The 14,793-nt window shown below is 50.5% G+C and overlaps 1 long non-coding RNA gene across 1 annotated transcript in view; it reads right to left on the reverse strand.

Annotated features, from left to right (window-relative positions):
* Window positions 1–6,583: 6,583 nt before the first annotated feature.
* LOC116795364 overlaps window positions 6,584–14,793 on the reverse strand; it is a 37,730-nt gene continuing 29,520 nt past the window's right edge. Inside the window, exon 3 of the long non-coding RNA XR_004360032.1 lies at window positions 6,584–6,705. This is a non-coding gene — a long non-coding RNA (uncharacterized LOC116795364). The remainder of the gene's footprint in view (window positions 6,706–14,793) is intronic.

Below are 14,793 nucleotides of genomic sequence, written 5' to 3' on the forward strand. Positions count from 1 at the left end.
AGAGGATCTGAGGACTTCCTTTTTTTACCAAGAGCAGGCAAATATTTCTGGCTCTAGAGCTGTTTATTATGCGAACTGCTTTAGTCACTGTTAGGTTTTTAAATATAAACATAATGAAAAGGCTGTTTCAGACACCAGGAAGAGGTGTGTGCCCCTGGCTCACAAGAATGAGATGAAAAGGGGCTTTGCTCTGGGTTGGAGCCCCTCCTTGCTGCCATCCAGGGATGTGGAGGCTGTGCCTGTTGTGGGACAGCCTGGAAGTGGTCTGGCACCTCCAGCTTACAACATTAGAAATTCCTGTGAGCTCTTTATTTGAAACAGCATTTTCACTTTAAACCTCACACCTCTGTGTCCCCAGGAAGCCCTGCTCAGGTGACTCTGCCACAAGGAAGGGACCTGACAGGCCCCCCCACTGCGCTGCATCTGCAGCCAGCCCTGCCCAGGGGAAGGGAGGGCGGCCTCTGCCAGCCCCTGCCATCCTCACAGGCGTCTGCAAATGTGTCTGGTGGCAAAACAGAGCCCCCAGAACTGGCACAGGAGAGCTCAGTGCTGTGCTGCCTGCAGGAGCCTGCTGACAGCTGGCTGGGAGAGCTCTGGAGGAACAGGGAGCCTGGTTTGGTATCTCAGGGCTAATAACGACCACTCCCATGGCAGCAGTGCCAGGTCCATCAGTGACAAGGAAAACCTTGTGCCACTGCTGTCAAACACCAGTGATACCAGGAAGGAAACATCCAGCTGAGACAGCTGAGCTGGAGCCAGGGCGAGCTGTCTCCCGGGAATCAGCTCCCATCTGCTACAGGGAGTCTCTGGAGATATTCAAAACCCACCTGGACACAAACCTGTGCAACCTGCTGTAGGTGAACCTGCTTCAGCAGGAGGCTGGACTGGATGGTCTCCAGAGGTCCCTCCCAAACCCAGCCATTCTGTGTGATCCGTTTGCTCTCCAGTCTCCAAAGGGCTATCCTGGGGCCTGCAGGGAGCCTCTGCTCTGCTGTTAGAAGCAAAGGGGCAGGGAAAAACACAACTTGTTCAAAAGCACATTAAACTGTAACACCTGCACGACCCCATGTGTTGCAAAGACCTGTGTGATAAAAAAACCTTCTGATCTCCAAACCCATAACCTGCACCACCCCTCTCCAGGAGTCTGCACCTCCCACGCTGGCATCCCTTGGGACACGGGAGTCTCTGCCAAAGGAAGGGGAAAATCCAGTACAACCCAGGGCAGTGGTCACAGCACCAAGCCTGACAGAGTTAGAGAAGCGTTTGGACAACGCTCTCAGGCACACGGTGGGGTCCTGGGGTTGTCCTGCACAGGAGCTGGACTCGATGGTCCTTGTGGGTCCCTGCCAGCTCAGGAGACTCTAAGCAGCCTTTTCCGCAGCAGAGGCTGGCAGTGAAGAGGTTAACGTGCTCGGACCTGCCGGCCCGGCAAGGCCGTGCACACCCCAGCAAGATAAATGGGGGGAATTCACACCTCTGAGCGCTGAGCGCTCTCTCCGGGGCTCCCCGGGACTGCAGTCCATCACCATCGTTAATGTAGCCGCGGTGATTGCTTGCAAAAAGAAACGGCTGGAAACTACGTGTTTAAATTAAATCATAAATCGTCCGGGATATAAAACCAGTAGAAAACCCTCCAGTTCTTGATCCTGGTGAATTGTGAGATTTGATTTATCTGGTGCAATCGAGGCTTCACGCTGTGCTCAGGATGCCTGTTTTGGGAGAGGGAGGGGGTGCTGTATTCCTGACCAGCTTTGCAGTGCTGTGTCAGGATGGGATCCCACACACCTTGCTCCAGCCGGAGTTCCCACTCCTGTGCATGGACCAACACAAGGGAAACCTCTACACCCAAACCCCAATTCCCCCCTAGCTCTCTTTCCAAGCCACTGCCTTGTTTTTAGCCTCAGGCAAAGCCATCTACATCCACATGTTCCTCCAGTTAATTCTCTTCTATATTTAACTTTATTACATGATGCATTTCAAGTTTGAAAGTGAAACAGATTTGGTAATTAAATACACACATATCTTGATATTTTTGATTACAATATCAAAAGTTCAGGCCTTAGACCCTCTTTCAGAGTGCAGGAGGAAGAACACAACATTGCAAACTCATTAAATTTTATTAACAGTCCCACAGATTCAAGTTCACTTGTTTTGTTTTCCTTTATATCATTTTGTAAGAACCTACTTTTGTCAGAGGCAGCAGCCAGTTTCTAGTACTTATGTTTTAAGAGAAAAAAACCCCAAACCAACAAAAGCCCCCATCTGAATATAACACAAGTGCATTCTGCTAGTGAAGAGGTAACGAAGGACCGGCTACAAACCAGACTTAAATCCAAAAATCTAATTTTTAAAAGCCTGTCATGATTTTTGAGTCTCAGCTCATTTGTAAGAGCTATGGTTTGGATACTTCTATCACTAGTCTACATTTCTTTCCACAGCCAGAGACCTGCCTGATGTGCAGGATTCCCAGTTGGTGTAATCCTGTAAACCTGCTGTCGCCAGAACAAAGTAACACTGGTACAAAATAGGAGCAGTCAGATACACGACTCCCCACTCATTTTTCATTAGCACGACCTGCTCAAAACACTCATACCTATTATGTACTGTCGGATATATTGAAACTAAATGATCTCAGTGCTTTGAAAGCTCTTTATTTTCCACTTTAATAAACTGCAGCAATTATTCACAGCTTTGTATGTAAGACAGGGGAGCACATTAAGCAGAACCAGCAGATACCCTTGTAAGTGGGAGCTTTCAAAGGTCAGTCTTAATTACTGAGTTTCACCTGGGATGGGAGAAGCTTGCAGAAGTCCTGGGAAATTATTAGTCAGAAAACAATAGCTGGTATCACTTGAACTTTATGATGTCCTCATTTGCCGTGGTTAAGGGAGCCATCGGGGGTAGCGAGGTTGGTGTAATGGGAAGAACATTTGGGTCATGATCTAAAGAGCACATAACTGCATTTTCTCGTGGAGCCACCCAACATCCACAAACCCATCTACACCTGCTGCTATGGTGTGTGGCCATTGCACAGCGCTGAACACAGCCAGGGACACAAATCCCACTGTTCCACAGTCCCTCCCTGCTGCCAGCATTTAAAAGAGACTGTCCTGCTTGGGAAAGCAAGGAGGGATCACAAACAGCACCTTGCTTCAGCCTGGCCTCCTAATTGTCCTGTGCAGAGCAGTCAGGGCCCTGTGTTTGGAGATTGCCCCATCCTGGGGCTCCAGCAGCAGTGTGGGCGCCTCGGGAGCCCCGGAGCACGTGAGAACAGCCACCCTTGCATAATGTGGCAGGCGTAGGAGGCAATAGGATGGCTCTTTCTGAGCATTCACATGTTGCAAATACAGCTGAGATAAGGAGCCATTTCATATAATCTGTGCCCCTGCTATGAATTTCTCATGGATTTAGGCTATCTGGTTTCTCTTTTTTTTTCCCCTCCTGTAGTTGATTTCAGTTGCTGTTTCTCACAAAGTGACATAATTCTGTGGAGCAGATTCCTGACATTGCAAGGAAAGGGTCCAAACATTTCTCTTCACATCAGAACTGCTATTAAAAAAATACCCTGAGTTAAATTTGGTACCCATAGTTCATAAATGGCTCTCCCTCACAGTACAATGAGATAATATTTCCCCTGTCTCTAGTGTTTTCCATCAAAAGGAGAGAAGAATCCCCATTTTGGGAAAGAAACTGCTCACTTGGAGTGTTTCCATTTCTGGAGTTGCGCCACGTGAAGAATGCTGGGCCCAACTCCAGGAGATCTGAGGAGCCTAAACCCATCCAAAATCCATGGGAGCTCTGATACTTGTCACTCCAAACACCAGTCCAGATGTATTCCAGAGACTGTCCCTGCTGAACCCAAGAGCACTTCAGAAATGGAGCCTTTAAAAACTCTGCTCAAGTCAGTGGCAAGCAGTGAAAATTCAGCAGAGACTCCTGGCACAGCTTCCACCCACACACCAGTCTGCCACCCCACTGCTGCCCCACGCCAAAACCCACTTCAGCCCGAGGGCTTTGAGACAGCCTAAGCTCAGCCTAGTCTGGAAAACTCAGTGGAAATGAGCCCCCAAACCGTGGGGAACTGACCTTTAGCTGGCTTACCTCGCAGGCTGGAGGGGAGCCTGGCCAAATTCGGGTGCATTCTGCCTGGAGAGCCTGAGCGAGGTGTGAATTGCTCACGCCTTGGTCAGGAGGTGACATGTGGCCCCATTAATGGCTTTATTAGCTTTGGTGGCCCCATGCAGCTGGGAGGACACTTCCCAGCGGGATGGAAAGTCCTGTGCTCCCAGGGCTTTGAGGGCTGCTCGGTCCCTGCTCTGGCACAGGCTTTCCTTGGTGTCCGTGCTCACTGAACTGCTCAACAGCAGGGATGGCCACAACAGTGCTGCACCCTGCTTGGAGAACAGCCTGTCTGGGGCATCCCATCCTGCATCCCTTCCAGCACAGTCCTTGGATAGCCATCCTGGCACAGGCAGCTCTTACCGGGTGCCTCAGCTCTCAGCAGGGACTCCAAGGATTCCTGCCAGGCAGGTACAGCCTCTTCTCTGGCTCTTCCCAGGCTCTGGGTAGACCTGGTTCCCTCTCAGCACAAGAAGAAAATAAAATAGGTGGTCTGTTGCAAGTTGACACTTGGTAAAGTTGCGATAGAGACCAACCCTGCTTTTGGGGCTGCAAACCCCCAACACTGAGAAGGGTCTGCTAGAGGTTATCCCGGTTTTCAGGTCTCTGTGCTTCAACACATCACCCGGCAAATGAGGCTCGTGGCCCCTCCCTCCAGCACGGGCGATGGGCTGTGAAATGCGGGCGGGGATCCTCTGCTGATCAGGTGAGAGCCACTCAAAGGAGAGGCGGCAGTTTCAGATCTAAGCTCATCAGGGTGATTAATGCCCTTACTGAGCAGAAGTAGCTTAAGGCAGGGTCTTCTAAGGGCCACCCTCTCTCTGGAGGTGGGTTAGACTGTAACACCCCCTCCCAGTCCATCAGACCGTGTCTGAGTCCAGCCTGGGTGCAAACCCTTGGCTTAATATCAAGGTGCAGCAAACCATTGGCAGAGGCAGGTGCAGAACGTTTTGGGGCTGTTCATTCGGGGCAGGACTGCCGTGGGTCACCCAGCAGAGCAAACCCACGAGCCAGCACTGGCACCCGTGGGTGCCAACCACAAATGTGATGTCACAGTGTCACCTCAGGCACATCACCCCAGGCTGGAGAGGTTTTGGGGGGATGCTTGTGTCTGAGCCTCATGCTGGCTTGCTGTCAGGCTAAGGCTGCTGGCTCTGAAAATCCGATGATCAAATCTGTACATTGGATAGCTCTGTATAAAAATGTCCATATCGCTGGTTTGAAATTTATTTATTATGGTTTCTGCTGGAACATAAATCTTTCCTAAAATAACTCGTAATGTTAGTATTGTAACAGAGCTACAAAAGCCAGAGCATGAACTCTTGATCAGGAAATCCACCAAAACCTCAAGTGGAAATAACTACTTTAAAGTAATTTTGTCAGGGAGGAAGTAATGAAAGATACTTCATAGGGAAACAATAGTCAATCTCAAATAATGCATAAAAATAACCATGAAACTGATTTTTAAAATAATGAGGTTCTTTTTGGCTTGCCTTTTTTTTTCTTTACTTTTAAAAGAGAGTTGTCATCTTCAATAGGCTTCAGATTTTTAAACTCCCTAAACCCTTCTGGAACATTAATAAATATTTGCATGTCCTATAGAGGTCTGCATAAAATGTGAGATGAATAGTGTCAATGCCAAGGATTTCACATCCCCCTTCAAAACTCCCCATCCCAGAATTAATGAGATGGAATTTAAAATAATAAATGTAACTTTCTGTTTGAATTCTTAGCACTGATGTCTTGAAGGTGCTTTTTATTACCATTTTTTATGATGAGGTGGAATAGAAACTTAGGCCTGATCTGCTCAATATAGCTGCACTGATTTAACACAGTAGCAAATCAGTTTAATTAGATCAGTGATTAGACCTTATGTGAGCACTTCTCCATGCTAAGGGAGCCTTGCACTGCTGGGGAATTACATCTTTGAGCCAGAGAAACAAACTGCTGGCTTTAAATTAACAATAATAAAAAGGTTTTCCCTTTAATACAGATATTCTTCTGCATGAAGCCAGAGAATGGAGCAGGTAAGCAAGCAGTGAGAAGGGAAGGTGCAGTTAGCCCCTGTGTCAAGGTGGCCAAGAAAAGGTGATGGGATAAACTTCTTATGGTGGTAACCTCTAGACCCTGATCAACAACATGTCCAGGTCTGGTTGGGCAAGATGGAGCAAGGCAAATCATGTAAACCATAACTAGCAAAAGGACTCTCCAACAGATCTAGTCTTGGGTCTGTATCATTTATATCAACATCAACATCTGTGTCTGTAGAGAGATAAATCATCAGCTTTAGAGAGCTCAGATGATGTGGAGATAGCACAGAAATGTGGGTAACAAACTCTCTAAAGGAATATTTAACTTAACTCAAGGCCTGCTGATGAGGATGCTTGTTTTTTGCTCCTGTTCTCATGGCTTGCAGAAGCTCTGTGCAAGCAGCTCCTGGTGCCTGCTTGGAAAAGGGGGAGCAGCTGGTCTGGGCACACACACAGGCAGCCAGGAGCTGGATCAGCCCTTCTGCTCTCAAGTCAGAGATCCTCTTGTGGTGTGTCTGAGGGTTTCTCCCATGCAGCCCTGAGATCTCCTGGCAGCCTGTGACACACAAACCAGATTACTCCCTAAGGCCTTTATCGGGATTGTGCACCTCTGAATCCATCATGGAGATGTGTGAATATTAACTCTAGGTAATAACTGCAGTTGCAGTTACAGAGAGAGGCTTAGCCAGCCCTGAGTAGGTGGTTTGAAATATAGGTTTAAATATCTTTCCATACAGTGAACATAAACAGGGTGTTTATAGGAAAGCAGCCTGGTGGCAAAGCAAAGCAAAGTATAGCTCATATCACAGCCCAACCACGAGGATGTGAAGCAGCCTTAAAAAATATATCTATAAGTAACAAGGAGCCCATGGGAAAGTGTCTCTCCGGAGCCCAGAGCTGGTGTGGGAGGACAGCAAAAGGGTTTTCGTCCAGCTCTGGGTCTCCCTGGGTTTCTGCTGCCATGGGCTGGGGCTCATATTTCCCTCCAGGGACATGGGAGAGGCCCCGTGAGCCCATTGCAGCAGCTGCAGTGGGGAGCAGCCTGTAGGGAGATTCTAGGGGAGATACAAGGAGGAAAAAAGGTTTAGGAGAGGATGGAGATGCATGGCAACTGCTGTCTGCTTCAGGCTTGCATTGCCTGCCTGCCCGAGCTCCCAGTGCTGCACTGGGGATGCCTTTCTCCAGGAAATCCCTGCCATGGCCAGAGTTTCCATCCCAGAGCAGCAAAAGGAAGCGGCACCAACACGGGCTCTGCTGCTGCGCCAGGACGGGAGGGCTCAGCACTGTTTCCCCTGCAGTGGTGCCAGCTGGAAACCTGGCACAGGCAGCTCACAAGTTATAATCCCAAACAGTGCCCAGCAAGCGGGCATGGGGCCAGGCTGGGGCTGTGAGGGGCACAGCAGCGTGCCCTCCACAGGGTGTGCACCCCAAAGCTGGGCCATCCCTGCCATGGGCTGCTCCCGACGTCAGTGAGATCCCGCTGTGCCTCCTCCCTGCAATGAGCCACCCGGGCTGGCATGGCCTGCTGCCACCAGGGCAGGGCACTCATTCATAAATCCAGCACTGGCTGGGATGGGGCTTGGGGAGGAGCTGGGAATGCAGCAGGGAACAGGGACTGCTTTGTTGGGATGGAGCTGGCGTGGAGAGCATGTGTGCAAGGATGGAGCCGGGGCAAGAGCATCACTGGCTTTGTGCTTGAAAGCTCACAGTCAGCTGCTCCTTGCACAGCTCGTGGCATGGCTCAGCCCACCCGTGGCTGTCAGCAGCACCCAGAGCCCCTGCCTGGGGTCAGGACACCCCAACAGCCCCTCTGCCCCGTCCCTCCCAGAGCAGCCCTGGTAGAAGGGCTCACAGCAAGGAATGGTGCTGGGAAAGCTCCCTTCTGCCAGTGCACAGGACAAACCCCAGAGACTGCAGGCTCTTCTGGCTGCTCGCTTGAGGCTGCTCCTCTGGGCCTCAGTTTCCCTGTCTGAAAATGGAAGGGGTGATGCTGTCTCCTTTAAGTGCTTCAGAGGGAAAAGCCTGCAGGAAAAGCTGGCACAGGACTGGAGCTGCCATCAGCATCACTAGAGCAGGGTGGAGGTGGGTGCTGAACAAGGTGGGAGAGTCCCAGGAAGTAGAGGGAGGCATCCCTGAGCTTGGCAGTGGCTCGTGGCCATTTATGGGAGCCAGGCAGACAGTGGGGCAAGTGCTGCCAGTGCCCACGGCCATCAGGCAGTGCCCACAGTGCCTCAAAGGACCTATTCAGGCACCCCACAATGGTGGTGTGAAACCCACAGGATGTGAATGGAGAGACTGGGGCAGGTACGACTCCTGGGTGCTCCCGGAGCAGCACCAGGCCCAGGCATTTCCATATCATGCCCTTCCTCACTGAGATGGGCCAGGTAACTGCATCAAGGACGGACTCCGTGACCCTTCCCAAACCCCATCCAGTGCCAGCACTCATTGCACTCTGCCTCTCCACCTCACCCTGCTCTGCCCACCCTGCACCAGCAGCTCTGGAGTTACTCCTGATTTACACCTCATCTGGCCTCGTTTTTTTCTCCTTAGTACCAAATTGCTGGTGCGTGTCTAAGATCCAATTATTTTCATGACTGTTATAAAAGCTAATAAACTTCAGCAAAGCCTCTGGAAGCCCCAGTGCCCTGTTTGCTTGTCTGTATGGTCACCAGGGCAGGAAGCATTAGTGCTGTCAGCACATCCAGCCCATACAGCACCCCTGGGACACTTGGATGTGGTGAGGCTGCTTAAGGCCATGTACTGCAATTGCCTGACAGGTAAGTCAAGTATAATGCAGTTGAACAGCACCAAATTGCCATGAACAGGAGACAGGAAGGGCAGGGCTCCAGGAAGGGTTTTCTGCTTCAGCCACAAAAGGATATCTTCTAGCTCTGAGCATGAACCCAAATCTGTGGGTGAGAAGGTGCTTTTGCCCTTTTTTGTTCAGTCTATTCCTGTTTCATGTACCAGTGTCAGCAGGACTGTCCCATCACACCCCTGTCCTTAGGCAGGGATGGAGACCTGGCCCTGGGAGCAGCTGATGGTCACAGTCACTGCTGAAGGCAGGAGATGCCCCAAATACAAGTGCAGCAGGTTGGAAATCTCCTCAGCCCTCAGTTCCATGACCCCTGGGGCCCCCAGTCCCTGCCTAGCATGGGCTTTGTGCTGGAAGGGGCTTTGCTGGGTCCTAGTGCTGCTGCCCAAGGGAGGTCCCTGAGCCTGGCTGTCTCCACTGCCCTTCCATCCCTGGTGCTGGAGCAGCTCCTTCTGGCCATTGATGCCACCACCAGCTGGCTCAGCCACGAGGATGGAGCATCCAGCCCTCTCAGGTCCTGCCCTCTGTCCTCCACCCACCCACACACATCCCATGCTGGCACTACACACTAGAAAATGAGTTTTTAGGGCAATACCTTGAAATGGGCAGCTCAGATTTGTTTCCAAATTACTGTGCATGGCTTCCTCTCTTGAACTGGAGTGGAGGGGCTGTGGGAGGGGGCAGTGGTTCTGCAGAGTAGAAATCTTGAGGTTTTGTGACACTGGTGAGGCTGATTGTCCTCAGAGCCCTGCCTACCCCTCGTCCTGATAGTTTCTCCCTGCTCCATACTGAGGTAAGGGACTAGAACAGTCACAGCACAGTGAGGGGCTGGGGGACTGTGTGAGGTGGTGCTGTGGGTGGGGGCACAGGGCTGAGCTGCCCTTGCCTTCTCCTACTTGGTGCTTTAACTCCTGTTCTGCTGGTCTCTGCTGCAGCCTTCTGTGACAGGACTGCAGGTCAGATCTGCCCTCACAGCAGCTGCATCAGCAGTCTTAGAAGCCAGGAATTAAGAGCAACAGCAAAGCAGGTAATGTGTTGCAGGTCTCCCCTGATAATTAAAGAGCCCCACAGATGAGCAGGTTTGTGTTGTCCCATGTGTGTCTGCTGAAATTTTCCACTACTCGCCAGCAGAGGAGCCTACCTTGTCAGTGCTTGCAGCTGACAGCACCTGCTTGGATTTTCATGTTTTCAGATTGGTCCTTTTTAGATTTCAAAACTTGCAACCTATTTTATTTTTTTATGTTTCATTCATCTTGGGCACTGAAAATAGCCCGTGCAGTTTCAATTCCTTTTTTTGTTCTTCTTTGTTTTTTAAACCATCAGTTTCATCCTCAGACAATCTCTCTGTTGAAAAAAAAAGGTGTCTTCAGATAAAGAGCTCTGTCTTGGTTTCAAAGCTGCTCTGCTGGGAGAATGGCCCGAGTAAGTGCTACCCCCATGCACCCTGTGACCATAAATCCTGCCTGTGCTCCCTGGCTGCCAAGGTCTCCCACAGGTAGACAAATTCATCCTGAGTGATCAATATCAGAGGGAGTATTTTTACAATTAATAAATGGATTAGCAGTTGTGCTTCTGAATTTCCAGAAAACTATCCCTGGGAGCAGGGAGTGGGGCTGTGCACAGGGGATTGTGCTGTGTGCAGGATGAAGGCAGCCCAGGGGCTGTGGGCTCAAACCACTGCACCCAGTCCCTGCCTCTTCCAAGGACACACACGGACTGCACAAAGTGTCTGACTAGAAAAATTAAAACTGAGTGGTACGTGATTTCAGATTAAAACGTATATACTGTGTGCACTTGTGCAGAGGCCACAAACCACACCCCAAACACCCAGCACTGTGGTGTCCTGGGAGGGAGAGTAATGCAGCTGTGTCGGGTGGCACAGGGATGGAAGGGATGCAGTCGGATATTGGAGGTGAACAGCAACTGTCAGGACTGACTGGAATCCAAACTGTAGGAAATCTTCCCTGCTGGGGCCACTCCACACACGTTTCCCACCCCAGGGATGGAGTGCATTGTGCCTGGAGAGCCAAAGCCCCCAGTCCCTCCAGGGCAGGCTCAGGGCTCACTGCAGGGCTGTGCTGAGCTCTCAGGGTGCTGGGTTAGTTATTACTCACACCATACAGAGCTTCTGCCACCCTTCACTTTGCATGCCTGAGACAGGACTAACATCTGGCAAGTGCCACCATGAGCCTCTCCTGAGCCCCAGCTCCTCACCCTGTTTTTCAGCTTGTCCACTCAGGCTGAGAATGGAAATAGAGAATCACAGCTCTGCTGCCAGTCAAGGAGAGGGGATGGCTTCAAGCCTCACTTGGATTTGGTTACAGCAGCAACAAAGTCATAGCAGGAACTGATATTTTGATTCTTTTCATTTGCATGTGAAATGTCACTCCAGGGACATCACTATTATTGTTATTGCAAATGTGTGCCTTGATCTTTTCCAGTCCTGACCACGTTGCACACATGGATACTGAGACTGATCTCTTGCCCTGCAGAGACCAACCATCCAAACTTCACTGCCCAACAGGAACTAATTGGGGTGGGAGGGAAGCAAACACTCTTCACCTGAGGAGCAGGTTACAGATCCACTTCTACGCTCGTGTACACTTTGGCAAGCTCTTAAAATCGGCTTTGCAACACTAAGGTTCCTCCCGAGTGTTATGATTTATTAGTGATTAATTCCTACATAGCCCAGAGCAGAGGTTTCTATTTTAAAGAAATTCTTGTGGCTAGTAATTTTGGAGTAACACCCATGGGAGGGCTGTCACAGCTGGGACTCTCTCATTAGGTGTCTACAAACATGGAGGATAATTGCAGCTAAAGTCTGGTTTTCCTGGAGACCTCATAAGCCCCTCTGCACCCAAAAACCTTATTGCAGCAGGCAGAGGGTCTCACACGAGCAGTGCGTGTGGCCAGAGTAGGTGCAGTTGTTATTTCACATGAAAAGAGTCTGGGTCCTGGAAATGAGCCCTTGGATTTTTTCCCAGGACAATGTGCTTGTAGGAGAATAACAAACAGAAGATCACAGGGGGCTTTATCAGGTCATGCACCATCTGGCCTCTCATTCTTGGCTCCAGCAAGACTGAAGGGCTTGTCTCAGCCCACCATCACTCTTGGAAATGGTTAGCATATGTGAGGGCTCCTGGCAGGCCCCAGTGCTGGGCAGGCAGAACAGGGCTTTGGGAGGAAACTGAGGCACGTGGAGGTGATCTGATGTCCTCTGATCTGTGCTCAGCTCACCAAACTGAGCTGGAGTCCATCTCACTGTCTTGGATGGTGCTGTGATGTGGAAAGACGTGGGCTGGTGGGTCTGCAGCAGAGAAGAACCCATTGCACCAAGAGGTTGTGACCACCAGACAAGGAGCTGCTCTGTCCACTCTCCTTCCCAGGCCTTGCCAAGCACCACTGCTCTGCATCCAGCTGGTGATGGCTGGTACCATCTGTCTCCCCATGCCTGCAGGGTTGTCCTCTCCTGGGCAAACCCACCTGGCTCCCTCGGGTTTTGCCGCTGCCAGAACTCTCCCAGCTGTGCTGGGACAAGCACCAGAGACCCTCTGCTGCACAGGGCTGGGATCTGCAGTGGTGCTTTTATTTAAGATATTCACATTCTTTCTTCCTTGAAAACACTCCAGTTCTTCCTCCTCAGCAGGGGAAAAGAAAAAAGGCTGCAGGAAAGGATCTGGAACATGCTAATGAGCGCACCCGCCTCTCGGGGCACATATCAATCTTCCCACAACGTTCCCATGGAAATGACCCAATCTGCCAGTTCTCCCCTCCTCTTCCAGAGCTCTTTAACCTGCTGCACAGGCAGCAAAGTTTATGACAACAAATCTCTGCAAATCCAGCTTGCAAAAGTTCTGTTGGGAAGGGAGATGCAGGGATCAGGCTGCAGCAGGGCTGCTCTCTGCTTTGCCACAGAGGGGGAAAGCAGTGCCCTGGAGGGAATTCAGTCCCTTGGAAGGAAGAGAAAGGTTCATCTACTGCTTGAGGTGTCCCAGGGCAGCCACAGGGTGACCTGCATCCGTGTTTTCCCTGACACATGTCCCAGCTGCTTTCCGCAGGCTCTGGAGTGAAAAGGAATGATCCCAGAGGGCTCCCTACCTTGGCCTCCTGGCTACATCTGCTGAGGGGCTGATAACTAGGGACCAATCCCTCTCATGGTTAGAATAGGCCAGGTGCTGGGTCACGAGGACAAAATACGAAAAGAATGAGAAAAAACATATATTTTGAACTTTTACTCAATGAATTCCTCAGTTTTCCAAGTCACTTTGGAAACTCTGGGGAAGGAAAGGGCTTGGACTCTGTTGGCACAGGTTCCCAGTGATCACATTTGAGGCCAGCATTGCAGCATAAGAGCACTCTTGTTTTTAAACATGCCCAGCCTATTGCTTCCCAATTTCTGACGGATGCACCCTGTCACTGATCAAAGTTTTAGGAAGAATCCCCAAACCCATGGAAGCTGCAGTTCTTACACAGCTGATGTGGAGAGCTCAGAGAGACACCAGAGAGATGGACCAGAGTCCTGGATGACAGGATGAGACAATACAGCCAGGGGTACCCAAACATGGCCTGAACTCTGGAGCTCTTTCCAGCTACAGATGGGTGAGGGGCTGGGCAGGGAGCAGAGGAGAGTGTAGAAACCATGGAAAGGACTCTTTGGATCTATATGTGGGACCTGACATCTCCAGGGGCCAGATCTGCCATGGCTTTCCCATGGGAGCCCCTTCCCTCACATTCTGTGCTCCCTGCCCCCTGCTTTGATCTCTGCTTCCTCCCCTGACTCTACCAGAACTCCCCTGCACAGGTTGAAACCCTTCTGGGTTAAAAAAAAATAAATAAATGAATAAATGCCCTCTGTATCACCCCAAGCCCCTGACAACACCATCATTCTCCTCAAGTGTGTGTTAAATATTCTATAGAAAAATAAAATGTATCTTTTCTGATGACACAGAATCCTAGTCTTAAATGTAATTTATGAGGGAAGTGTAAATTGCCAGTAGCCAGCATTGCTTCTGCTAACTCATGAGAAAAAGCCTTTGTTCTGAAATCCTGCCTATGGTGTTATTGGTGGTGATGGTTCTTCCAAAAACCTCACCAGCTCGATCAGACCCTGCTTGCAGACACCCCTGGAGTCCCCATGTTGCAGAGGGCCCTGCCTGCTGCCACACACTTTGGGTAATCGGGGTTTGGGCCACCAGTGGACTGAGTTGAGCAGATGCCTTTTCCCCTTTTCTCCAGCAGAGATAGGACAGGGATTCATTCTGGTTTCACTCCAAACCCACCTAAAGTCCAGCTGCCTTGGTCAAAAGTCATCAGGGATCCAGACACAGTTAGTAGGATTTTTTTCCCGTGCTTCTCCCTCACCCCAGCAAAGAACTGTGTGTTAAGAGGGGTTGAGGTTCAGCTTTAAAAACAATGGATTTTCATCACATAAGAGTTTAATCTGATGCGAGGGGCTCTGAGTACCTGACTCTTGCTTTGTCCTTTGAAACCCCTCCCCTAAGATCTGCCCAAGCCACCCCTGCTCTGTTGCAGCGCTCACGGAATCCCCCAGCCCCTGCAGCCACATCATTACACACACATCCCTCTGAAACACAGCACAGTCCAGGCTGGAATGGCCCGTGTGCAGGGCACAGCCACTCAGCTCTGACTGCACACACTTGGTTTGTCAAACAGCTAAATCAGGAGGCAGCAGGAGCTCGAGCTTTCTGCCTCCAGCCCCTTTCAGTACCAGAGCTCAACACTGACTGACTCTGACAAGGAAAACTCTCTGCTTCAGGAAAAAACCCCAAACCCTGGGCTGTAGCTTCCCACATACTCTTTGGATGGTGC

The sequence above is a fragment of the Chiroxiphia lanceolata genome, chromosome 17 (genome assembly GCF_009829145.1).
Source record: "Chiroxiphia lanceolata isolate bChiLan1 chromosome 17, bChiLan1.pri, whole genome shotgun sequence".
In the NCBI taxonomy this organism is placed as follows: domain Eukaryota; kingdom Metazoa; phylum Chordata; class Aves; order Passeriformes; family Pipridae; genus Chiroxiphia; species Chiroxiphia lanceolata.